General features: G+C 47.8%; 1 protein-coding gene and 1 non-coding gene across 2 annotated transcripts in view; both read left to right on the forward strand.

The window, feature by feature from the left end:
• The window catches only part of CSMD2 (CUB and Sushi multiple domains 2), a 676,035-nt gene that overhangs the window by 280,970 nt on the left and 369,747 nt on the right, over positions 1–25,318 (forward strand).
• On the forward strand, positions 19,597–19,668 carry TRNAC-GCA (transfer RNA cysteine (anticodon GCA)). The gene has a single exon. It is a non-coding gene; the product is annotated as a tRNA-Cys (tRNA).

The following is a 25,318-nucleotide window of genomic DNA, read 5'->3' on the forward strand; positions in this document are numbered from 1 at the left end:
CATGTCCCAGGACAGTCCCCATTGCAGCAAGTCCCCAGCTCTTGAACTAAGCATTCAGTTTTGCCTAGAATTATACTGGAGTCTGGCATCCTAAAAGAAGTCAGTCCTGAATATTCATTGGAAGGACTGATGCTGAAGCTGAAACTCCAATACTTTGGTCACCGGATGCAAAGAACTGACTCATTGGAAAAGCCCTGATGCTAGGAAAGATTGAAGGCAGGAGGAGAAGGGGATGACAGAGGATGAGATGGTTGGATGGCATCACCGACTCAATGGACATGGGTTTGAGTAAACTCCAGGAGTTGGTGATGGACAGGGGGGCCTGGCATGCTGCGGTTCATGGGGTCGCAAAGAGTTGGACGCAACTGAACTGAACTGAACTGGCTCTATTCCTTTCTTTTTTTTTTTTTTTTTTTTTTATTTTATTTAGTTGCTAAGTCGTGTCCAGCTCTTTTGACCCTGGATTGCAGCCTGCCAGGCTCCTCTGTCCATGGGATTTTTCCAGGCAAGAATACTGGAGTGGGTTGCCATTTCCTTCTCCAGGGGATTTTCCTGACTCAGGGCTTAAACCAAGGTCTCCTGCACTGCAGGCAGATTCTTTACCAACTGAACTACCAGGGAATTCCAGGGCTCTGTTCCTGCAACAGGCTATTGAGGCTCACAGGCTGCTTCCATGTGGAGGGTTGGGGTAATGTGACTTCTGCCCCCATGCTTCTCCCTTCTCTCAGTTTTCCCTCCTGCAGTCTCTTCTGCCAGCTCCATTATGATGTGAGACCTCCTTGAAGGATGTTTGTGCCAGGTGCACCTGGAGAATGTTTGTCCGAAGGGCATCTGGGCTGCTAACTCCCAAGCTGGTGCTGAGCACCCCCAGCCCTGACTGGGTCCCCAGTAGGCTTGATCCTCCTACTTGGATGCTGCTGGCTGTTCCCCAGGAAGCCACAGCTCCAGGTGTCCATGACCCAAGTCAGGAGGTAGCAAGGGCTCCGAGCCCAGGTCTGCAGACCTTGCTCAGAGAGGGACCACACAGCAGGGTCTCCCCTTCATCATCCCTGGAAAGATTGCCAGGATTCCCTGCTCACCCCTGAACCTCAAGAAAGGCAGAGTTGAACAAGAGGAAGAGCATGGATTTAGAAGTCCATGTCGGATTCAGATACCAGCTCTGCTGCCAACTTGCCGGGTGACCTCAGTTAACTTATTCACCCTCTCGGGGCCTTGCAGAGAGTTGCAGGAAACATGTGGCAAGACAGACTTTGAAGGGGACCAGCTTCCCAGCTGTTAAATCCTGCTGTGTCCTTCCCCTGACCTTGTATGGCTGAGCACCTGGAAGGGCCCCCCTCCCTTCTCCCCCCCACCACCACCCTCCCACCCCCAGAGCCTCCCAGCAGGTGCTCCACACAGACAGCTGCACACCTCTCTTCAGGTGCCTTGGGTCTCAGCCTCCGCAGCTGATCAGTCAGGCGGCAGCAGCAGACTGGCCCCCAACAGGAGACCACAGCAGGAGGTTGTCATGACCCTCTGGGCCAGGCAGCTCTGAGGTCCCAAGGCCGTTTTGCGGTAACCTCAAGGGCACGCGGAGACAGACGGGGATGAACAACAGGGCTTTGACCCTGGCTCTGAGCAGGGCGCTCAGCTTTCTGAACTTCAGCGGCCCCAGTTTTATCAGGCGGGAGGCGCGTCTCCCCTCACCCTCTGCCTCCCCTACCCCAGCCTTATGCGCAGAGGCTTCCTAACTCTTCACGTGTGAACACAGCACCACAGACTCCCCTTGAGCAGGAGCCGCCCCCAGCGGTGATTTTTCTGGAATTGGGAGGGTTTGAAGAAAAGACAGGCACTCTTGGTAGAGCATCAGCTACATGCCAGACATCTCCGCTCATTGTTTCCCTGTGCATCTTCAAGTCCCTGTGAGAAACGGAGCCTGAGCAAGGCCACCTGGCCAAGGTCACAGAGCCGGCAGATCGCAGGCTGAAGCCAGCGCCCTTTGCCTTCCAACCTCTGGGTCTTTGCGCGCCCGCCCCGTGCCCCTGAATTGGGGCGGGAATTCCAGCTGGAAGGAGGCTGAAGGGGGCCCCGAGGCTCCAGCCCTGGCTCCCACTCCTTCCCCTGCTGTGGCTCTTGTCCTTTGAGCTGTGCTTGGCGGAAGTTTCAGGCTGGCTTTCCAGCTTGCCCAGACCTCGACTGCTACATGCGGCCAGCCCAGCAGACGCCCCGGGAGCACAGGACAGACTGCCCGCAGACTTCCCCTGCAGGAGAGTCCTGTCACCACAGACAAATGGCCCGTGTCACTCAGCCACATTCTCCCCATCGCCGGTCTGTGGCCTGAGTTGTCCAGATAACCTTTTTCATTGGACGCTGTCTTGACGGATGCCACGAAGGTCCCCAGGCAATGACAGCTCAGCCATTGCCCCGGCCAAGAGAAGACACAGGCAGACCTGCTTCCTGACTGCCACGTGCTGCCCGTTCAGCTCTCACAATTATCTGTATCTGTCAAGCTCCATCAAGGGACGTTTTCCGCATAAAGGCAAATGTCCCTTAGACTGCACTTGGAGCTGGAGGCAGCACCGCAGATGCTGACGTGGCCCCCATCCTTCCACCAGCGGGTTCCTTCACAGTTGCCCATCTTCTCCCAACCCTGGCCCCATGATGCCCTCTTAAGCTCCCCTACATCCCCCCAATCCCTCTGCTTGTAGTTACCCTCCCCCAACCCCTCCCCCAGCTCCACCTCCCCCCCGACCCCCCCAACCCGGTGCCTTGGCAAGTAATTGCTTTCACAGGGAAGCTGACAAATCTCTGGCGACTCCTAGTCCGGCTGGGAAAGATTCATTATTCCATATCTGGAAATAACCAGGCCCATCAGCTCAGGGCCAAGATAACACCAATGTAAAAGTTCTCCATTCAGGGGAATTAATTAGGATTCCTTATTAAAGATCCAATTAGGCAAAAGGGCATTTTTATCTGTAATAGTCAGCTGCTCCTATTTTTCTAAAGCCATAACTCCAAGTGTTTTTTTTTTTTTTTTTAAAGAAAACCAGGGGCTGTGTTTTCCTCTAGAACAATTCACTCTTTCAGTGTCAGTTATGTCTTCATCAGGATGTGAAAATAGATTTTCTCATTCAATTTGCAATGCTTTATCTCTTCAGAGTCTGGTAATGACTCCACTATATCCCTTTAGTAAGAACCACGGCCCCAGATGGGTATTTGGGGAGTGGGACGTTTGGTTAGGAAGCTGCAAGAGAAACAGGGTTTTTCAGCAGCCTGATTCATGGGCTGGCAGGAAATGCCAGCTCTGCCGTATTCTGTCCCTGTGACGTTGGGCCAGGTGTTTAACCTCTCTGATCTTCAATCTCCTTCTCTCTAAATCTACCTCCCAGGGCCAGGGAGAGAATTAGGAGTCAATTGGTGCAATATAATAAAGCAACTAAGATCCAGCTTTTGACTGTGATGGCCTGACATCAACATAGACCAGCCAGAGTCCTTTGACCAGTTCACCTCTCTGAGCCTCGGTCTTCTCATCCGCAAAACGGGAGAGAAGTCCCTCCTCCAAGGCACTGGGAAGTGAGAACAGGTGAAAGCGCCTTGCTCATGGAGGGCACTTAACGTGTGTTTGTCAAACCGGAATCGACCCACGTTGTACTTCTCTCGAAGAAGCCCCATGAGGACCCCTGGAGAGAGCTGTTCCTGCCCCCAAGCCCCCACCCCGAGAAAAGGAAATTCCGTTTTGTCCTGAGTGGGGCATGGATGTTAGGTTCCCTGAGTGCTTCTAAAGCACACCGGGGCTGATACTCCGTGGCTCTCAAAGGAAGCAGTCCAGAGAGGGGCGGGGTCGCCTCTTGACCTCAGAGGCCATCCTGCTTCCCCCCAACCCCAGCTTGGGCTCCCATCCCAAAGTCCACCCAACCATAGGATGTAGACATGCTTGGTGTAAGCCCCAAAGATATTTTATTTGCTTTGTTCAAGAGAGCAGCCACAGCCCGTGGATCCCAGGGAAGAGCAGGCCAAGAGGAGCACCAGAATCTGAGGCTTCCAGAAAGCTCAGAGAAAGCATGCTGTAGCTCTTCTGCTTCGTTCCGTGGGTGACGACCCCGAGCGCCGGCATGGCTCAGCCAGTGCGTGCCAGAGCCAGGGTGGAGGCAGGCTCTCCAGGCCTTTGGTATTCCCAGGCCCCCTGCCCCTGGACCAGCATGTGCCAGCCTTCGTGTGAGACCGTCACAGCAGCGTCATCTTCTGTAAGACGCGTACCCCACAAACCCCGCTTCACACCGCACTCCTCTCCCGACAGCCTGTCCTGACCCCCCTTGGCTTGTGAGGCACTCACTGCCTCGGTTTACCTTTATCTGCTGGGTCCTCTTCTCACCTTTCCTTAATATTCTTTTGATCTCAATACTCCGTTTTATTTTTTTTTAACTTTTAATTTTGTATCAGAGTATAGCCAATTAACAATACTGTGATAGTTTCAGATAGACAGTAAAGGAGACCAGCCATACATATACATACGTGTATCCATTTCTCTCCCAAACTCCCCGCCCATCCAGGCTGCCACATAATATTGAGCAGAGTTCCCTGTGCTATACAGTAGGACCTTGTTGGTTATCCATTTTAAACAGAGCAGTGGGCACATGTCCATTCCAAACTCCCTAGCTATCCCTTCCTCCCACCCTTCCCCCTCTGGTAACCAGAAGTTCATTCTCTAAGTCTGTCCGTACCCCACTTTAATGGCCCTGCACCCTCTGACCCTACTCCCTTCCCCATGACCCCTCTGGCCTTTCCTCTGTCATCTAGTCCTGCAGCCACTCTGGCTCCCTTGCTGTCGCCTGGACCCCAGGTGTGCTTGTCCCACCTCAGGACCTTTGCACATACTGTCCCTCCCACCTGAACGCCCTTCCTCGCAGATGCCACCCCACTCCTCCATGTCTCTCAGATGTCACCTCCAAGGTCACATTCTCGGTGAGGACTTCCTGACCCCCTATTTAAAAATATGAGTGCTTCTTTCTACTCTTTAAAACATCTATATTTTTCTCAGCTGGATTCCCACACCTAAAAGAGGCCTGGAATTTGGGGGTTTCCGTCCTTGGTTCCATCTCTGGAAGCTGAGACACAGAGGTGGCAGACCTTACCCCAGGTCACTGAGGGAGTTAGTGTCACAGAAGTGGCCGTGCCGGTCTCTTCGAGCAACTGTACAGGTAGTTGTGGGCTCAGTCTATTTGTGTCTGTCTACATACTTCACCTGGGTCCTCAGGGTCTGGCTTCACTAGGCGATGCCCTTGAACCTCACTGAGGCCTCCTGGAGGCAGCCCTGTTCAGAACACACATCCTGGAAACAAGTGGTCCTGCTGCAGAAGCTGTTTCTAGAAGAGAACAGAGTCTGGGCTGAGAACCAAGAAATCCTCTCCCCCTTGGCACTCCCCTCCTCGCTCCCCCAGCCCTCCTGCCGATTCCCCCATCAAATAATTCCTGATAATGAAGTTAGGATGATTCATTGGTTTTCTGATGAGCATGAATTCATCATCAAAATCTACATATTTCAATCCCCTGATATGTGCTCTCAGATTCCTAACCTGATTAATATGTAAAGTGCTTTATCCTGTGACTTAACAAGAGAAAATCCAGGCTTGGTTTTTAGGGACCCGAGTGGCTCCCAGCTTCGGGGGTTCTGGAGAGTGCAGGAGATGCTGCAAGTCGCTCGTCGCAGACTGGGTCAAGGTGCCAGGAGGCACCTCCGCTGAGACGGTGCTGGTTGCTCGGGGTCCGGCCCCGGGATGCACGGCGCTGCAGCCTCAAACCTGCGGCCTCATCAACCCTAAAGCCCTGACTGCAAAGCTGTCCAATATTCACGACCTCAGAGACTCCTAGGGGCTGGGGTGAGTCTGCCCCCATGTCTGGGACCCTGTTGGAGGCACAGCAGCCCCCTTCTGAGCCTTTTTCTGGAGAGAGAGCCTCTGTGTCCAGCCACCTCCCAGCCAAGGCCACTGAAGCCTGGTCCCCGCACCAAGTCCCCACAACTCTGCAGAGGAGAGACTCAGGCTCCCCCAGCAGCCTTGAGCCTCCCTTCCACAGCTCCGGCCCCTGGAGCCGGCCCTGCTGCGGCTCCTCTCTTGTCGTCTCTGAGATGCCTTCCGCTTAAGATCCTGCCCCCAGCCTGCCTTGCCCCGCTCACCGTGTATCCTGTCCTCCCCCTTCAGGTTCTGCTGGGGGCCCAGACTGTACCAATGTTGCTCCTGCTTCCTTGGACCCAGTCAGTCCTCATACCCCCAGGGAGGGCTGGCCTGCCTCTCTCCACCCCCTTCATCCCTAACCCACAAACCCATAGGCGCACCCACACCCCACAGGGCCTCCTGCCAGGTGCTGTGGCCTCGGCCTTCAGGCCTAGAGGGCTCTAGAGTCAGAGGTGGATTCACACTTTAGCTCCACAGTTTGGGAAAGGGAGTTCACCTCTCTCAGCCTCTGATTCTTTAGTTTTAAAATAGGGCTGTCAGCAATAGTCATTGATGCTGCTTAAGGCACTAAGAAGCAGGTCTGGCATGGAGATAGCACTCAGCTGAGTAGTAGCCATTACTGCTATTCATTCTCATAGCTGCTGACTGAGGTGGACAGGTATGCCCACTTTTCTGATGGAGAAATGCAAAGCTCAAAGATGCTGTGGTTGGGATGTAGTTGAGGGGAGCAAGCCAGCACCTCTTCTCCACAGAAGTAGGTTGAGCCTTGGGGAGAAAAGGATTTGGGACCCTGCAGAAAATAGAGTTCCCATGAGGAGATCTGCCCTGCAGCTGATGGGGACCCGGTCAATGACCTGGACCACCCAGCAAGATGGTGGTCCCTGCAGAGGAGGGCTGCTTCTTGGCACATCTGTGTGTGATGCTGGGATTCTGATGCCCCGGATATTAGGGTCTTGACCTAATTTGGTTTTTCCCAAAAGCAGACCTGAGACAGATGTTCAGGGGCAGGTGGTTTTCTGAGAGATGCAGGTAACACCAGTTGAGGAGGTGGACCATGACACAGGAAGGGACAGTAGCCGATAAAGGGTATATGATCACATCAGTTGTCACAGTGAGGACCTGGGGCATAATCCCACAGGGATACTCTGGGAAACCCAGATCTGCAGAACGCAGGTCTTAGAATTATCCCACCCAAAGAAAAGGGAGCCGGGGTATTTATACACCAGTTCCCAAAAGTCACTGAATGAGGGCCGCTCCTGGGGAATTCATAGTGCTTGGTCCTTCCAGCCTACTATGCACATGGACAGAGTGGCCTTCCGTGGGGAAAATGCCCTTGCGCATAGGAGCACTGTTCAGGCAGTTGGCAGTCAACTGCCCCACTCTGAAAGACCCAGGATCATTGGCCAGAGGGCAGCACCTGCTATTGATTTAAAGGTATCACAGGGTAATGGGGGGGTGAACTGAAACAGCTGTAACACTTGAGGCTTAGGTAGCTTTGTGGTGGGACCCAGCTCACCGGGCATGACCTTGGGGAAGGAGCATCTTCCATTAAGCCATGAGAAACCACTGAGACTCGGGCAACACAGAGGAGTCTGCAGAGGAGACAGAGGCTCTGGTGAGCAGGTCCAGGGGACAGCAGGACCCCATAATGCAGGTGGCCCCGCTTCTGTGACATCTGTCAGACAACAGTGATGGAGACCTCTCAGGACAGGGGGAGGGATAGACCCAATATCAGGGTCTGCCCTTTCTGCAGGCTGCAGCCAGCAAGCAAGAAGACCCTTTTGGGGACCAGTACCAACCGCCTGAGGGTCCTGAGAAAGGTTAGGCTGCCTGCTAGCTTGGCAATTAGCCATTGAGATTTGGGAAACTGGGACCATGAAACCTGTTTTGTAGTTACAGAATTGTAAGTTCTGTGAATTTAGGTTACGTCCACACACAGACACGTTGACACAAACCAATTATTCACTGGGATGCAAGAATCTCCTGTCAATATTCAAGTATTTTTGGAAAGTTTTGCTTTTCCTGGTTGTGCATTGAGTGAAGTTGTGCTCATTCCACCAGCTGGGGGAACCGGGGGTGAAGTCACAGAGAGCTCATGCATAGTTGAGCAGGGACGCCCACATGGGGGCTTTATTTAGACCTGCCCCAGTGCTCACTGCATCGTTTCTGGAACTGCCATGAGAAGTCTCAGAACTCAGCCTAGGGAGCAGGAAAAGGGCTCAGAGTTCAAACACATCCATGACCCACGTGTTTACTCTTCTATAGCCTGTGGGCAAAAGCTTCTTCCCACTTTACTTCTCCATCCGTCCCCCACTCCGGCCCTCTAGCTGGGAGGCTGGTGGGCAGAGCCCAGGACCTGGAGTCCGTTAAACAGAGTGCTGTTGGGCAACCTTGGTCAGGACTAACCCCCAATGTTCCCTTCCACAAAGTGGGTGTCAAACAGCCACCAATGATGCTCAAGAGACAAGTGGAGCGTGGTGGATGCTCAGTGAGCGCTACTTTTCCCACACTTCCTTCTTTATAAGTAATTAAGTAATTTTAGTTCTCGTTTTGCTTTAATTTCTGTTCTTCCTACTTTGGCCAACCACGTTGTACCAGACAGAGATGTGATCCAAGTGTTTCTACTGATGCAGGGAGTGGCTGACTGGATAGTGTGATGGTCCATTCCCATCGTAATAAAGACTCACCAACTTATTGCACACCTACTAGTATACAAGGAACACTCCATCATCTTTAAGGGAATGACATAAGCTCTCTCCCCATCCCATTTGCTCCAATTCCTCATGCACCTCCTGCAAGTGCTCTCAAGTCCGTGCGTGGGGTCCAAATTTCCACTTTCTGGTCAGATCACCTGACCAGCCTCAGTGGATAAGAGTGAAAACACACTTGTTTTGCTGAGCCGGTTTCCAGAAAAAGGAAAATGACTTCAAGAATTACAGAGCATTCATTTTTGTTTGTTTGTTTCCACTATAAACATGATACAAAGTCATTAAAGAAAATTTAGAAAAATACGATAAATTAACTTACATGTGAACATTTTGATGTATTTTCTAGGCATGGCTTTGTTTTGTTTTTCACTTAAAGAGTCGTGTTCTGGGAGTTTATATATCTATCCTTTTTTGTTATTTACCAAAGCAATTCATGCTCATTGTGGAAAAGGCAAAACATACCCAAGGGTGCAGAATAAAATGTTCACATCTTGTTTGTCAACCCCCTACCTGAAGTCTCCTCTCTTCCCCAGAGGCAAACATTGTTAACAAGTTCCGTAGCTTTGTAGACCTGTCTCTATGCATTTACACACAGACACATACACACACAACACACACGCATTGGACAGGGAGTTAAACGTGTTATCGTACAATTTGTTTCTATCCTCGTAAGGGCACATATTAGATATTTTTCCATGTCAGTACCTATATCTGCCTCATTATTTTTTAAACAATTGCCTAATAATTATCATTTTTCATAATTTCAAACAGTGCTATGGTTATCACCTTCATGTATATATCTTGGTTCACATCTTGGAGCATTTATAGGATAACTTCCTTAAAGTAGAATTTCTGGGTCAAAATGTATGTCTTTTTAATTTAGATTCTGCCTAAGTATACTCCCCCAAAAGCTGTGCCAATTTGACATGTCCATCAACCATGTATGAGACTGGATATTTCCCTACATCTTCTCAAATTAAAACCATTATTTTTATACATCTTGATGGGTAAAAAATAGCACTTCATTCTTCTTTTTATTTCAATTCCTTTAATTATTAGTAGTTGATAATCTTTTCACTTTTATTTCATTTTCTGAATTATCTATTTTCTTTATCCATTTTTCTATTGGGTTGTATGTGTTTTTCTATTGATTCTTAGGAGCTCTTTGTATAAATTTGTATATTTTGGATATTAATACTATGTATTTTTGTATATTTTGGATATTAATACTGTCTTAGTGTGTCCAGGATACTATTACAAAGATACCACAGGCTGGTGGCCTATAAACAACAGGAATTTATTTCCTACAGTTCTAGAGGCTGAAAAGTCCAAGATCAAGGTGCCTGCAGACTTTGTGTCTGGTGAAGTTTGCCTCCTGGTTCACAGTTGGCCATCTCCTTGCTGTGTCCTCACATGGTGGAAGGGGCAAGGGAGCTCTCCGAGGCCTCTTTTATAAGAGCACTGATCCCATTTGTGAGGGATCCACCCTCATGACCTTATGAACCCTCAAAGACCTGTCTCCAAATACCATCTCCAAATATTAGTGGAGGTTAGGTTTCAACACATGAATTTGGGGAGACACAAACAAATAGTCATACCAGTCTGTTCGATGTGTTGTAAAACTTTTCTATCATTGAATAGTTTGTCTTTTAGCTTTGTTTTATTTTTTCCTCGGAGTAGACATTTTACATTTCTATGATCAAATCAGTCCTTTTTCTTTGTGACTCCTGGGTTTTGTGTCTGGGCTAGGAATACTTCCCCACTTGGAGATTACAAATAGAGTCTTCTGTATTTCTTCTAGAACTCTCAGAGTTTTATATTTTGCAGTTAGTCCCTTAATCTGCCTGAATTATATATTTTGTGCCAGATCTGAGATACAGATACAACTTGAGTTTCAAACGAGTAATGAATTGTTCCCAAGCCTGTCCTTTCTGATGTGAAGTGGCCCTTTTATCATAGACTAAGTTCGTATCTATTCACGGTTCTGTGTCTGGATTTTTTCTTCTATTTCATTTATCTGTTTACATGTCAAAATCACATAGTTTCAATTACCATAGTTATATAGTATTTTTGGTTTTCTAGTAGGAAAAATCCTTCCTTACTGTTAGTTTTAAAACATTTTATTGGCAATTCATGTGCATTTACTTTTCCACATAAATTTTAGAATAATATTTTCAGTTTTCTCCTAAGAAATTCCATTGTCATTTTGGTTAGAGTTTCACTGACCTTTTAGGTGAGTTTGAAAAGAACTGACATTTTTGCAATAGTGAATAATCTTGTACAGGACCATGGTATGACTTTCATTTTTCAGATTTTTGTTTGCATTCATTAATAAAATTTTATAGTTTTCATCATTTAGGCCTAGTAAATTTCCTGTTAGGTTTATTCCAGGTAGTTTTGTAGCTTTCATTGTTATAGTGTCATTTTTCCATTGCATTTTCTAATAGTTTATTGCTTGTAAATAAAAATCCCATTGATTTTTGTACATTTCTTTTGTAATCGACCATCTTATTGAACTCTCACATTAGCCCTAATAGTTTTAAAGTTGATTATTTCAGATTTTCTAGGTTAGACAATCATATTAGCTGCAAGTAATGTGATTTTGTTCTTCCTTTCCAATATGTTTGCTTTTTGTTCCCCTGGCTTCTAATATGCCCAGTGCCTCCAGAACTGTATTAAAGAAAAATGATAGGGTTGGCAGCCCCATGATTTCTGCATTGAGGAGGCTTAAAGGCAAGCATGGTTTTTTCTAAATTCTGTATTACAGATCAACACAAATAGCAAAATTTCTAAAGATGATAATATTTCCACTCTGTATAAGGTTCATTGTGCAGAGTGGGACAATCATGCATTGTCCATGACAAATAATGTTATTAATTTTTAAAATCTAGAGTGCTTCAGAAGGGGCCAGTGGAGATTGGAGGGGAAAGTGCCAATGATGGAACCTCACATGGCTCTCTGGCACCATCATTAGGTGATGCTATGTGTAATTTTGCATCCTGATTATTTTCCTATTGTAACATTGGTATTTTCCTTATTAATATAAACCCTAATATAGAAAGTGAAGTGAGGTCACTCAATTGTGTCTGACTCTTTGCGACCCCATGGACTATAGCTTACCAGGCTCCTCCATCCATGGAATTTTCCAGGCAGGAGTACTGGAGTGGGTTGCCATTTCCTTCTCCAGGGGATCTTCCCAACCCAGGAATCAAACCTGGGTATCCCACATTGCTTGTAGACGCTTTACTGTCTGAGCCACCAGCAAGCCTAATATAAGCTCTCAAATATTTCATTAAATGAATATATCACATCTTACTTAACCATTCTTCCTTCCATGGATATTTAGATCATCTCCAGTTGTTCATGTTATAAATACTGCTGTGAAGAACATTGTAGTGTGTAAAGTTTTTTTTTTTTTTTCCCCTCTGAATTTATGATGATTTCTTTAGGAGCAATTCCCAGAATGAATATTTAAAAAAAAAAAAAAACTCTTGATTCTTATTGCCAAATTGCTTTCTAAAAGCATTCGATCATTTTGCACTGCCATCGGCAGTATGTGAATGTCTAAAGAAATGGGACTTTTAAAATTAAAGATTATGAAATGTGTCGTGGAGGCAGCAGAACGGGCTGTGGAGTCGGAGAGCTGGGTTTGAATCCTGGTTCCTCCATTGACAAACTGGGTCAGAGTTTTTTTTAAATATATTTCCTATCTTTTTTGTTCTGATTGATTTTTTAATTGAAGTATAGTTAATGCACAATATTATCAATATATAAATTACAGGTGTACAATATAGGAAGAGCCCTGTGAGCCTCAGTTTTCCTCCCTGTAAAATAGGCAGCTAATCCTTTCTGCAGCCGTGCTGAAGGCTGCAGAAGAAATAGGTGATGATGCTTGCACAAAGCAGCTATAAACATGTGAGCGTGCTTTTCCCTTTCTTTGGACTATTTTGAGAGGTTTTCCTTTTCCTTACCAGCTTTGGAGACATCCCCTGCCAAACGGGCTGCAATTAGAGTGACTTCTGTCCCTTCCCATCTGCCAAGAGGGCAGTCTTTTCCTGCTGCCGGCCCCTGACCCCCACCGGAAATCCCAAGCCCCTTTTGTAAGAGGACTTCCTATGGACTGCCCACCATGCTCCACTCTGTGAATGGGCCCCTCGTGATCTTGCAGATGAGAAAGAGCAACAAGGCCAGCATTCCCAGCGGGAACAGTGGCCAGGGGCTTCCAGGGAGGACATTGCTTCTCCTCGAGTTACTAACCGGGTTGTCTCTTTCATGGACAATGAACCCGCTCAGCAGCAGGGCAGCTGTCATCCTCTGACATCTCTTAGTGGCCAGGTCCTGCCAGTTCTACCTCCTAAATGTCTTTCCAGTTTGTCCCTTTCAGTGCAATACCAAGCTCCCCACCTCGCTCACGTGCTCTCACACCTGGAACGCTGAGGCGGCCTCCCACCAGTCGCCAGTATCTCCCCCTCCTCCCATCCATCCTCTCTTCTGGCCAGTGTGGTCTTGTCTGGCCGCACGATCTCCCTGATGCAAACCTTCAGGGGTTACTGTTCCCCATAGAGTATAGTTCCAACTCTGAGCATAGCATCCAGGGCCCTTCCAGCTGCCTGACACTCCTGAGATGTGCATTCCATTCATGCGTTTGCTTATTTAAGAGACATTATTATGTATCAGGCACTAGGCCAGGCATTGGAATTATGATTTGTTTCAAGATACCTAATTGTATGCGCTAACACTTTTTGCACTCCTTCTAGGCACTTGGTGCTGTGCTAAGAAGTACTTGATATGAATCATCTCTCTTAACCCTTTCCATCTATGAGACAGGTATTATTTTCATTCCCCTCTTACAGACGAGGAAACTGAGGCTCAGAAAGCTAAATAGGCTGCCCAAGGTGACTCCGCTAGGAAGTAATAGAGCCAAGTTCTCTGCCACTGGAGTCTTGCCCTCAAGCACTCATTAATCCCAATTTCTTTCATATGTTATTATGCCTGAGACTTCCTATTAGACTAAACTGGTAGAATCTTCTCTACACTCAACCCTGCTTCCAACACCCCAACTCACCTGTCCTCCTGTAATGCCCCACGCCTCAAGTAGTTACGATTTCCTAAAAGGAATCTTTGCCTTTCTCTCTGGGCCTTCCGTAGCCAGCCCTTACTGGGTGAATAGTGAGCACTCGATAACTGCACTGAATTAAATTGGATCGAATTGAACCAAATTGAATTCAGAAGCAGATATTCTCCAGCAGTGGCTGGGATTTAAGTTCATTGTTGTCCTAATCATCTTGTGGTAGATAACACTGCCTCCTCTGTAAGCCAGGCTAAGAGCTTAGGTGTTCGAGGATAGTATATCTTAAGGGGTCTCTGTTCAGGCAGGGTAGATTTTTCCGCACAGACCATTGGAAATAGATCTGAGCTTTGTCCTCTGATGCAGTTTTCTGATACGGCTCAGAAGTCAGACACCCGGTGCCGAAGGACCATCTGCACCAGTTGTGCTAATATACAACCTTGGGCAAGTTACTTAACCTCTCTGAGCCTCTGGTTCCTCGTGTGTGTCTGTCCCTTCGGCATATGGTGAGGATTACAACGAGAAATTGCATGTCAAGCACTCACTCTGTCCACAGTGCTGCATAGGAAGAGCTCACAGGTTTTGATGATAGTTATAACAGCTGCTCTTCTCTCCCCATCTCTCCTGTGTGTGCTGAGCTGGGTGGTGAGGTGGACTGAGGGCAGTGACCACAAAGAAAGGGCACAGCAGGTAATCTGAAGCCCGGTCTCCAGGGAGAACAGGTCAGCCTAGGCGCTCTGGAAGGAGGGGGAGTTCCCAGGTTCCGTGCCTGGAAATGTAGCTGAAGGATATGGAAAAATGGAGAGGGGATGAGCCTAAAGAGGTAGGTGGAAGCCAGATTATTTGTATGGTATTCTGGGGACAATAGGGAGACCCTGAAAGGTTCATAGCAGGCGGATGACACGATCAGCATTGCACTTTTGAAAAATCACTCTGGTTGCTGCTGGAGAGCAGGATGGAGGGAAGGATGCGGGCATGGATGGAGAGAAGGATGCAGTCACGGATGCAGGCCCAGACTCGAGCTGCCCATTGGAAGGAAATGGTGAGGTCTGAATGAATGTAGATGGTAACAGCAGAAGCTGAGTGGAGGGCTGGATTGTAAAGTCTGGAGGATGATACACACAGCGTCCCTTGCTTAGTGACCCAGTGAACCTGAGGGACGGAGGAGGAGGAGAGGAGGCGGCTCCCACTCTTGCTTTTCATGGCTGGTGGATGACAGGAGGTGGCAGAGGGAGCAATGGCATGTTAAGGTTCAGATGCCTACAGGGCATCGAAGGTAGATGGATGTCAGGATCTGAAGTTTGCAGGAGGGATGTGGGTTGTAAATAGACTTCAGGGAGTCATCAGCCCAAATCTGGGTACGGTGTAGTGAACCTGCACCAGGGAGGCAGCAGGGAGAGAGGGGAGCGAGATGATGAGCGGTGCATGCATGTGGGTGCTCAGTCATGATGAACTCTAGGACCCTAAGAACTGTAGCCCGCCAGGCTCCTCTGTCCATGGGATTCTTCAGGCAAGGAGACTGGAGTGGGTGGCCCTGCCCTCCTCCAGGGGACCTTCCCGACCCAGGGATCAAACCCATGTCTCCTGTGTCTCCTGCATTGGCAGGCGGACTCTTCACCAAGGAGCCACCTGGGAAGCCTGATGAGCAGGCATGTGAGGATAAATACATGAACTGTTACAGGTGTGAAGACTCGCTGGGGGCTCTCCACTGGAGGGCGGGTCTGGAGTTGGTTGCTAGGATACATAGCGTGTCTGGGAAAGGACAGGGCACTCTATCATCCTCTGTGTGTCTGCTGTGGTCACAGAGGTCCTTCAGCTCCCCTCCTGGCCTGGAGTGCGCCCTCAGTAGCAATCTGCTCGGCTGGCCCCTGGGCCCCTGCACTGCTTCTCTTCCCAGGGGCTGATCCTCTCCCTCTGGTAATATGAAGATTATCACAATAATTGATGGTTGGATGGCATCACTGACTCAATGGACATGAGTTTGAGCAAGCTCCGGGAGTTGGTGATGGACAGGGAAGCCTGGCGTGCTGAAGTCCGTGGGGTCGCAAAGAGTCAGACATGACTGAGCGACTGGACTGACTACTGACAATAGTTTAAACTCCTTATCTACGTGGCAACATCTTCACCAGTCCTCTGTCACTTCCACATTCCAAGTCCCAGAATAAAGAGGGAAGAAGGCCTCTCTCTGAGACTGAGCAAAAGAGCAAGACTCCCTGAAAACAAGGCCTCAATTCCCAGTTGGGAGGGACGTGTCCTCAGTGGAGCACCTTACCCAGGAGTCAGACAGACGGGCCCCTGAATGTGCACCCCTGGGCAGCTTTGGAGAGTTCCCCTAGGTTTTAATCCTTCCAACTTCTTGGCATATGGATACTGCTCTGAACTAAAAAATACATTTCCAGATGGCACTCTCACTGAATGTGACTCACAGATTAGGGCTATGACCCAAACATCTACATTTTAAATACCCACCCTAGGCCATCTCGATGCAACAGGTCAGAGAGTGCCTTGGAGAAATACTGGCTTCGAAAGAGACAATTGTGAGGGGACTCAACACCTATCAACCACCCACCACTTGCCATACTATTGACATTTCATTAGGTCCCCACCACTCTCCAGTGATCATCATTATTTTTGGTCCAGGAAATAATTTGAAACTGAGATGATGTTCACCATCAGAGATGTTCAGCAATTTTCCCTAAGAAGAACAACTGCTTACTAGGGTCAGAGGTGGAATCCCAGGTCCATCTGACTCCAAAAGCCTAAAACACTTATGATTCAGCACCTCACCTACGGTGGGGAAAATGGCACCTATTTTCAGATAATTCAGTGTCCATGGTATGGAAGAATGCTTAGACCATCGACAGAAACTGAAACCATAGGTAGCTGCAAGAGTCAAACCTTGACTCTGTGTGAGATCTAGTGGTTAGCTGAGAACAGCTTCCTGCAGGAGGACTCTTGGAGTTAAGTGGATGCTGGACAAACACTAGCTGGAGGTGCCCTAGTGGGGATTGATGGAGTCAGCCACCGTGCAACTCTGAGTCCCTCTTAAGCCTGTAATGTCTAACCTACAGTGCTTTGATGAGATGACTCTCTGAGTTTGGTCCTCATGTTCTGCCTAGCATTATGTTATTGCGTTTGTGGCCATGAAGGGAAAGAGTGGGAGGGAGTCAGGAAAGAAGTCAGCTAGGAGATCAAGACATGTGGTTCGAAAGAGCCAGGACCTTGATTCTTTTATCCCTCATCTAGCCACTTCTTAGTTATGAGACAACTGAGAAGATATACTGTGTCCCCAGCGAGACGGATGCCTCTGACTTCATTATGGTTGATGGACGGGTATACCTAGCATGGACTTGTTCAGTGAACTCAGGGCACAAGTGAGGAATCCTCCTGGAATCATACTTCAGGTGACCAGGCAAATTTTCACACTTGCCACACTCACTAAATCCAGCCAAGGGCTGAGTCTACAAAGAAATAGCAGTCAAGAGAAAGGGAGATGTGTTTCATTTCTCTTTGGTCTGAACACTCTCAAATGAGAAGAGTCGTGACCTTGGCAGCTTTATACAGAGTATGAAATGGCAAGTGTTGTCCAGTGAACAGCCTGCCTTTTGAAGTTGTCTCATTAGACCATCCATCTTCACCCAAGTTAGCTTCAGTGCTCCAGACTCAGTTACCTCTGGCCACCCCATTCCCATCTCCCACCAAAGTTCTGTCATAGCCCTGTGGATCCGGTACCCACATTTGATTTCCAGCTCTCCATTCCCCAGCTGTTTAATCTTAGGCAAGTCATGTAACCTCTTTGATCCTCATGCCCTGTTGGTGGTTTTATAAATTGGCACAACCTTTTGGGAAGATAGTTTGACAGTATATAGTGATTAAAATGTAAAAAGTGTGTGCCACTTTTAGGAATTTATCTTGAGGAAATAGTGAGAGGTCTTTGTTAAATGGGATACACAAGGATGTTCCTTGCAGTAACATTTATTACAGTGGGGAAAAGGAAACTGTCTATGCCCAGAATTAATGGTTCCATAAACTGTGGTACATGTGGCTGATAAACCATGTAACAATTAACTTCAAAGGATGTTCATGGAAATGGGAAAATGATATGATATTAAGTGAAAAAATCAACCTAAAAAACTAAATATATACAGTACGAACTAAAATTTTTACATAACATAGTAGTCACTAAAAAAAGAAGACAGGAAAAAATATTAACACTATGAGCTCAGGATGGGATGCTAATGTATGTTTTATGTTCTTTTGTATTCTCTTTAAGTTTTATAACAAGCAAGTATTACTTCCTGGGTGCAGAAAGATCAATAAAAGTTAAAATGCCTTTTGATGGCTCCTACCACCTGCAGGATGAGGAGCAAACTTCTTACCAGAGGATTTTCTTAATCTGACCACATCCTTAATGCAGTAGCTTCATCTTCTGCCACCCCTCGCCATTGTCATTGGCTCCCCACACCATTCCCCTGTGCCTTGCTTCAGCCACCCCAGCTACTTGCCATTCTATAAATACATCATAACTATGCATCCTGTCACGCCTTTATCCTTCCTGCGTTCTCCATCTGTAATGACCTTCTCCACATCTTTCAAGAACCAATTCAAGTATCTCCACCCCTTCCTTGACAGTTAATTACTTCCTGCTCTCTACTCCTGCAGAAATGTGTGAGTGTATTTTTTTTAATACTTACACTGTGTCTGTCACCCCCACTTTCCCTTTATTCAAGATTTCGTGGGAACCCCAAGGAGGAAAGGCCAATTCTTTCCTGAAGAGTGAGGAAGGCATTCAGAGGAGAAGACATTTGATTTGGCTTCTTGAAGAATGAATAGGTGTTTGTCAACTAGACAAAGAACAGTGGACATCTCACACAATTCTAGAACAAGCTCCCTGCTGGCAAGCTCTTATGCCTATTTCTAGCATAACCCTTATACACTACCTAGTGTGCTGCCTCGGGGTATGTGTGTCTCCCCAACCAGACAGTAGGTCCCTGAGCGTAGAAACTGTGGCTTATTTCCCCTTGCAGTGTTCAGCAGAGTGCCTGACACATACTGGGCATCGTAAAAATATTTTTGTCCCAGAGTGTGAAGGTCTAAAAGCACCAATCCCATAATTACCTTTCTCCTTATCTGAGTGCAAATGGGTAAAGAGCATATTCTTGCCTCTTATCACTGGTTTCAAGTGTGGGCCCAGAGATGCTGAAAATACATACTCTATAAGTTGTCTGCTGAATTGAACCGAATTGAAGAAGTTGCTCAGTTGGTAGGCATTAAGAGGGTCTTCTGCAACATTTGGACTTCATTTGAGTATAAAAATTCCACCAATATGAGCTTTGATTCTCTTTTAGACAACATGCCACAGTTTCAGAATGATGCCTTTGAAATAAATCCTGTTTGAGTAATGTTTCTCTTGGACTCATAAAATCTTTATGGCAATCTTTTCTCATCTGATAGACTATGAAAAGGAAGAAGAAGCCAGAACCACTGAGCAAGAAGTGGGGAATGCAGTATTTTCTCATATGTGGGTCACACATTTATTGTAAATACTTTTTAAATGCAAATACAATACTGACTGCACATTAAAAAATCCTTAAAAAAACTAAAAAAGAAAATCCTAGCTCTGTCCAAAGTGCTGAATCTGTGAGTACTCTCTGATTAAAGAGTAGGTGGTATGGAAATTATGTGTCCATTCAGATAGAAGGTTTCAATGTATTAAAACATAAATGAACAGCTTCCTGTCCCCTGTTGAAAAAATAAAAAAGACAGAAACAGAAAAAATAAGTTGATAAAGGTGAGTTCTCAACCCAGTTATGCAAAGGAGCACTGACTTGGGAGCCATGCATTAAGTCAACACACAGTTTTCAAGTGCCTACTATATACTAGGCAGGCTTCCTTGGTGGCTCAGTTGGTAAAGAATCTGCCTGCAATGCAGGAGACCCAGGTTCGATCCCTGGGTGGGGAAGATCCCCTGGAGAAGGAAATGGCAACCCACTCTGGCATGCTTGCCCTGGAAAATCCCAAGAACAGAGGAGGCTGGCAGGCTACTCTTCACGGGGCTGCAAAGAGCCAGACACAACTTAGCAACTAAATCACCACATCACCACTACATACTAGGCATTGTTGTGGTTGTTTAGTTGCTAAGTCTTTTGTGACCCCATGAACTGTAGCCCTCCAGGGTCCCCTCTCCACTGGATTTCCCAGACAGGAATACTGGAGTGGATTGCCATTTCCTTCTCCAGAGAATCTTCCCAACCCAGGATTAAACCCTGTCTCCTGCACTGCAGGTAGATTCTTTACCACTGAACCACCTGGGAAGCCCACTAGGCATTGTACTAGACCATTAAGTGAGATAAATCATAATCTTTGGTCTCCTCAAGATCACAGTTGGTGCTTGCTCAGCCACTACCCAACTGTTGACCTTGGGAAATTTACTTAACCTTTCAAGCCTCAGATCTCTCATTTAAAATTTTGGGGAAAATAGGATCTCAGAAGATTACTTTGCAAATTAACTAAGGTAAAGCTTTTGAACTGTGGTATTGGAGAAGACTCTTGAGAGTCCCTTGGACTGCAAGGAGATCTAACCAGTCCATCCTAAAGGAGATCAGTCCTGAGTGTTCATTGGAAGGACTGATGCTGAAGCTCAAACTCCAATACTTTGGCCATCTCATGTGAAGAGTTGACTCATTGGAGAAGACCCTGATGCTGGGATGGATTGGGGGCAGGAGGAGAAGGGGACGACAGAGGATGAGATGGCTGGATGGCATCACTGACTCAATGAACATGAGTTTGAGTAAACTCCGGGAGTTGGTGATGGACAGGGAGGCCTGGCGTGCTGCAATTCATGGGGTCAAAAAGAGTCGGACACGACTGAGCGACTGAACTGAACTGAACTGAACTGAATGCTTGTAACGCACTTTGCCCAGAATTTAACTTATCTAAGCTCTGAATGTTACATGTTAGTATCATGTATATTAAACTGTGCCAAGTTCTCTCTATCCATTATTTCATTTATGCTCTCACTGACTCTGTACCAGTCGTGTGGAATAGGTTTTAACATCCACTTTACACAGGTGAGGAAAATGAGGCTCAGAAGAATGGAGTCTGATAACTTGCCCAAGTTGGTTAGGAGTGTGAACAGAATTCAGGCCCAGCTCTGTTCACTTGAAAGCCAACATTCATAACTGTAATGATGCCACCTAGAGCAGGACTTGAACACAGATGGATTATCCATCTTAACAACCAAGTGTGCATGCTTAGTCCATCAGTCATGTCTGATTCTCTGCCACCCTGTGGACTGTGGCCTGCCAGGCTCCTCTGTTCATGGGATTTTTCAGGCAAGAATAGTGGAGTAGGTTGCCGTTTCCTCCTCCAGGGTTAACAATTCGAATTCAACCCTCACCTGGGCCTGAAGCTTTAAAAAGGCAAATTCTGGGAGAGTGGGGGTGGACACGTGGAGCAGGTGCCTGTGTGACTCTTAGGTCAGGAGCACTTGTGGGTGAATGGAGAAGGGAAGGACAAATGCCAGCCCTCGGGAGAATGGGGCCAAACCCTCGAAGTGTCAGAACTGTGAGGGAGCAGGAGTGGGAACCAGAGACTAGAGCAGACCAGACGTCTGGTGGGCAGACAGCCCACAAGCCGGTTGTATAGTCAGATATGAAGGCTGAAGGGGCCCCGAGGGCTGAGTCCCACAGAGCCCGTGACATCTTGGGTTGGGGGGTAGAATGCGGGAGGACAACAGGCTATTTCCAGAATCCACCTGGCTTGAGGACAAGAGCTCAGGATGGATTTCTTCTCGAGACTCCGTGGCACTGGGACAGGCCAGGTTGAAACTGACTCTGTGGCTGAGCAAAGGCTGGGCAAATGGTGGTGGCACAGGAGCCAGATACTCAGAACCTCCAGCTGGGGTCAATCTCAGGTTTGCTTGTCCATGTCCTTTGGAGTGGGGGCGAGTGATGGGAAGGGGCTTCTGAATTAGTGACCACCCATTGTTTACCTTGGTCGTAACTATGTGCTTTTTTTTGGTTTGTTTTTTGTTGTTTTTTAGTCCTAGTGCTTATGATTCAGTCCTATAGACTCCACATAAATATATGTTCTCTTTGCTTTTCTGCCTGTGGGAAGACGACATAGGGCTAGAAAGCACAGCAATATCCCCATTTGCCCACAAAACTGCCCAATAAACAACAGAAGCTATTGGACTCTCTTGATTGAAATGGAAAGGTCACGTCTCAGTAGTGTCTTTGGGGCTTGCTTTTCCCACTTGTGACAATACTGGACTGTCCTGGGGGCCTCCCCAAGGTGCCCTTCCAGCCCTGACCTTGCGTGGATGTCTCTTAAACACAGAGAGTCTGGCCAGTCATCGGGTGGGTACACGAGTCAATGCCGCTCTCCATAGGCGTGTGCTCCTGGGGCCTCCGCGTCTCCTGCCTTCTGCCCCTGCTGCTGCTGTCAGATCAGTGAGGGGACCAGATGGCTGTGCTGTGTCATGACAGTGGCTTCTTTGCAGGAACTTCTCGTATCCTTCTCTGTCAAGCTGTGGAGGTCAGGGTCAGCTGTGCCCCGCACCCCAGCACTCTGGGGAGGCCCATGTTGGCTTCTGATAAAGATCAGCAGGGGTCTCTGGAATGGAGCCTGACCTGGCCCCCACCCCCTGTGATGTCCCCAGTAGGGAAGCAGTGTGGCTGCTCCATCTAGTGTACCCACAGGACCTGGCCCCGTCTTCCGCTGAAGCTGAAGGGAAGGCGTGGAGTGTCCGAGAAGACAGTGCAGGAGTTTTGGGTTGTTTCCAGTGCCTCCCCTTCACGCAGTAATGGCCTCATGGGGACGACTCCTGGCTTAGGGATCCAAAGGGTTTATTGAATAAATACATGGGACAGACAGTGCTGGAGAGCAGTCCCCTCGGGTCTCATGGTCTCCTCCCCTTCTCTCTGACTGTGAATCAGCACACAGTCCCTGATGGTTGCTCCAGTCCCTGAGTCTGCCTGACCTTCCAGCTTTAGGAACCAGCTGACTGACTCCCAGTTTCTATGTCTCTTGTCTTGAATTAGCACTAAAATTTTTTTCAAAAATGCATCTTTGTACATACACATAAATGAATTATATATAATTCAAATTTATGTAACTTCCAGAATTACAGGTAAAAATGCTTTGGAATTAAGTTGTGTTTGTATTCTCAGTTGTTCAGTCATGTCCAGCTCTTTTCAACCCTTTGGACTGTAACCCACCAGACTCCTCTGTCCATGGGATTTTTCAGGCAAGAATACTGAGGTGGGTTGTCATTTCCTCCTCCAGGGGATCTTCCCAACCCAGGGATTAAACCCCATCTCCTGCCTCTCCTGCGTGGCAGGCATATTTTTTTTCCCCAACCCACAAAAAGAAAAAGGGAATCTGATTGGCTCAGCCCCTTGGTCGATGTCAGCTGCCACCAAGAAAAGGGGTGCTCAACTGGAACAACATAACTGCAGGAAGGAGCCCACCCCTCCCAAGATGAGCAGGGGAGGGGGCAGGTGGGCAGGAGAAGAGGGCGCGGGCTGAGCGTGCAACCTGAGGCATATCTTCTCCGTGGGTTTCTCCTTTCCATCTTCTCTTTGGTCTCCTTCAGGAAGTAATGCAGAAAACTACTCTTCTCGTGTCCCTCCTTGAGCAGAGTAAAATAAATCCAGCTGAGGGCTTGGCACTCTGTAGAGCTTGTGAGCAATTTCAGGGTGTGTTCACCACTACAAGTGTTGGCTGTCTGGCTCTCACAGTCTACAAAAGGAAGCTCTGTAAATACCAGAGATTACTGTGATTATTGTGAATCCTCTAAGCAGCTAAATTTCCCCAATTCACACAGTTGTAATGCCTTGGGATTGAGAGATATAATTAAGAACAGATGAGTCTCAAGAAGGTTGATGACTATGATCTGGGGTTGCATGAAACTGCAGAAGAAATGTTGATGGGAGTTCTAGGACTTCATCTACCCCAAGTGGTGGCGGGACACTGCCTGGAGGGGGATCAATGGCAAGAAGGACCTTGGTTACTGGCATCCCTGGGTCCAAGAGTCCTCGCCCCCAGTCTCCCACAACCAACACACAACCTGTACACCTACTGAGGCAGTTAGAACTAGCCAGCGCTGCCTCGGCCTGGGGCTGTGGCGCTGTGACCACTGAAGGGCTTCCTGCTGCCGTACTATGGAAGGGGACGGCATGGTCACTTCTGCCCCTTCTCCTCTCAGCAGTCTCTGCCACCCATCAGCCTTGGCACAGAGGGCTTTGGCTGCAGCACTGAGTCGTTCCTCCCAGCCCACCTCCAGCCCTTTTCGTTTTTACTCATTTCTCTGCCTTCAGGACTTACTGAAAGGCACAGAAATACCAATAAGGCAATAGTATCTTTTATTTGAACTATCCACTGCAGCGACCTAAATCTATATCATCGGTCGTCCTGAGAGTGTTCTGACCTTCTAAAAGGAAACAAGTGCTCTCCAAACCAGAGCTAAGCAAGCAGCTTGGACCCTTCCACAAGCAAAAGTCTAGGACCTGGGGAGTTCCAGAGCATGCAGTCACCATTGAAATGTGACTAGACCTGTTGAGGTTGAAGTCCTTGCAGCAGGAAAGGGGTGTGTGTTTTAGTCGCTTAGTCATGTCCAACTCTTTGTGATCCCTTGCACTGTAGCCTGCTGGGCTCCTCTGTCCATGGAATTCTCCAGGCAAGAACACTAGAGTGGGTTGCCATTCCCTTCTCCAGAGGATCTTCCTGACCCAGGAGTTGAACCCAGGTCTCCTGAACTGCAGGCAAATTCTTTACCATCTGAGCCACCAGGGAAGCCCTAGGAAATGGGAGGAACAGTGATCTAGCAGCCACGAGGAGGCAGAAGGTGCTGGAGCCAGCTTGCCTGAGTTCTGCTCCTGGACAGCTGTGTGACCTCGGAGAAGTTGCTTAATCTCTCTGTATCTCCATCGTCTCTCCTGCAGACCAGGGACTCTAATAATAGAATCTGCCTCGAGGGATTGCTGTATTAGATGAGTCGGTACAGATGAGATACTCAGAACAGTGGCTGGCACACGGGAAGTGCTCAGAGGGGACTCTCCTGTTCCCAGAAGTTGCGTAGGTGCCTTATATTGTGTCTGTTCATTTTTTTCTCACAATGATTGTAGGAAACAGATTTCTATATCCCCATTATGCAGAAGAAGAAATTGAATCTAAGATGTTCAGTAAATTGCCCAAGGCTGAGTAGCTAGTAAGTGGCAGGGACAGATTTCTCAAGTGGAGAGCTCTAGCTCCAAATCCTGTGTTCTCTCTGATTCACCGTCATGGCCAGTCCCCTCCGTGGTCAGCCCGGCTTCCGTAATCTCACCCCTCCCACCCCTGTCCTCTGAATCCCTCGGCATCCACTCCAGTTCCAGTGATGGTGGACTCACAGCTCCACTTCTCAGCTTTGGCAACTCTCTGAGTTTGCATTTCTCTGCTTCTGAAAGCTGCCACAATAGCAGCCCCCTGAGGGCCAGAGACGGACTGAGTGGTGGTAGCTGGCCTGGCCCCCCACACCTAGACTTTGGTGTCCTCCTGTTAGAGCTCCGTGACCACAGTGAAGCAAAACAAAAACAAGGCCACTTCATAATCACATCTGAACTCAGACA

The sequence above is a fragment of the Dama dama genome, chromosome 20 (genome assembly GCF_033118175.1).
Source record: "Dama dama isolate Ldn47 chromosome 20, ASM3311817v1, whole genome shotgun sequence".
NCBI lineage: Eukaryota > Metazoa > Chordata > Mammalia > Artiodactyla > Cervidae > Dama > Dama dama.